The sequence below is a fragment of the Salvelinus sp. IW2-2015 genome, linkage group LG24 (genome assembly GCF_002910315.2).
Source record: "Salvelinus sp. IW2-2015 linkage group LG24, ASM291031v2, whole genome shotgun sequence".
Taxonomy (NCBI): Eukaryota; Metazoa; Chordata; class Actinopteri; order Salmoniformes; family Salmonidae; genus Salvelinus; species Salvelinus sp. IW2-2015.
The window spans coordinates 6,671,372-6,673,469 of NC_036864.1; the positions used below are offsets into that span (position 1 = coordinate 6,671,372).

The following is a 2,098-nucleotide window of genomic DNA, read 5'->3' on the forward strand; positions in this document are numbered from 1 at the left end:
CATAAACATACAAACACAAATGTAAACGCATAGGTTAGAATAGGTACATCTATTGGCAGGCCCATGCAGTGGTCCAAGTCTCCAGGCTTCAGGATAGGRGCGAGGTGAGACAGGAGTTGGTACACTGTGAACGTCAACACATGGACCTGAGGGAGAGAGTGTCAGTGGATCAAAACAGTCATATAATTTGGAATAATTCCCTTAATGACTGAATACATTTACACAGACAGAGATGGAGTCTGTCACAAAAACATRCACAGTCGCTAGTGAAAGTCTACACAATCAATCAAAAAAATTGTAATAAAAAGGGATTACATTTGATTTTTTTTCCTACCGATCTACACAACCTTCTCCACATTTATAAAGTGAAATAACCTTTTTTTCAACTACCAACTTAACTGCGTATATCTTCACACCCCAGAGTGCATACTTGGTGGAAGCAGCTTTGGCAGCCAGTACAGCTGTGAATCGTTTTTTAATAAGACTCTACCAACTTTTCACAACTCTTAGGGCAACACATATCCATTGTTGCTGTCAAACTTGCTCAGTAAATTTGGTTGGGAATCATTTATGGACAGCAATATTCAAAACTTTTCTCTGATTTCCAAACAAATTTAAGTTAGAACTGAGACTGGACCACTCAGGAACACTCAACACCTATASAAAAGCCATTCTGGTGTGTCATTGGCATAAACATGTGTGTAATTGTCCCATTGAAAAAYAAAGCTATCCCTTTTTAGACTTTCACTAGGCACCGTAATGTGGTCTTGGAAAGCGTCCCAAATAGCACCCTATTCCCTTTGAAGTGCACTACTTTTGACCAGAGGCCATCGCAGCCTAGGCCTCGTGTCCAAGGTCTGAGACTAGTGCTTAGGTCTGTCGTGTCTTTGRCATCATTAAAACTGAAGACTTATCTATCAAATAACTCTCTGTAATTATTATTACGCGATTAAACTGATTAATCATGTAACTGTAATTAACTAGGAAGTCRGGGCACCAAGGAAAATATTCAGATTACAAAGTTATAATTTTTCTAATATAACTTTCAGATATTTGAATATCTGATCACTTAGTCTTCGAATTAATTATTATTTACCTCATGTTAGTCTCATTCCAAACATACTGCACAAACTGAGTTTTTAGTGTAACTCGAAAGTTGTTTTTGTACTCCTTTTTCTACTTTTGCAGGAAGAAGGGCTAAAATAGAATAAACGGTTTTAAAGATTGACTCTAAAATTTTTTACCTCTCTCTGCCGTTAAGGCGGTGTTCGTCCTTGAAGAACTGCGGCGCTGGGGGTCCTGAGGATGGACTTTCTTTGATGGTTGACCTTATTGGTCTGCCTATCCCATCCTAAATCATCAAGTCTGGAAGCAAGAATGCAGGTAAGTTTATAAGCAGTCTTTGTGATTGAGACTTCAGTACACTAAGGCAGTTTTTCAAGTGAGATTAGTAATGAATGGTTGAAGGTTTGTGGCACAATCCAGTTTCCAGTGGGCGAAATAGGAGGAATTTAATGACCAGTGGGTAGGTGCAGATTCAAAGCTGAAAGTGCACTTCATTTCTCTCAAGGCTATTCCCTCTGGAGCGCGTCTGGTTCCACCAGAAGTTTGTGACGTTCTGAGTGTTGCTGCTCTCATCAAGAATGTCTCCCACCGTTGCCTTGGGTGATGACATGGGAGTTTCTTGGTGACCACGAGGACTCTGGTTTCGGAGGGTGAGGAGCGGAGTGAGCGTCACGGCAGTGTGTTCCCAGCACTGAGGGAGTTAATCTTTTCAGGTGGGCCTATGGAAGGTCTGAAGTCGCAAATGCATATTTTTACGGGCACTGTAGAGTTGCAAAGCATAATAAAATAATATAAACAGTATACTTGGAAAGTTTTTCTATTTGGTTAATGGAAAAGCTAATGACTAAGTTTGCTAGGTTTCTGTCTTTTTAAGCAGATGGATTTGTATGAGTTGCTATTTGGGTACAGCGGAACATCCCTCTTTGTATACTAACTCAGGATTTTCTGGACTGAGGTGTAAATTCTGGAGAGATGATCTCTATGGACGTTATGAGAGAGAGTGAGTTTCATAAGAGAACAAGGATATTCTTCA

The 2,098-nt window shown here is 40.0% G+C and overlaps 1 pseudogene; it reads right to left on the minus strand.

Annotated features, from left to right (window-relative positions):
• LOC111951346 (small subunit processome component 20 homolog) overlaps positions 1 to 2,098 on the minus strand; it is a 17,588-nt pseudogene that overhangs the window by 6,393 nt on the left and 9,097 nt on the right.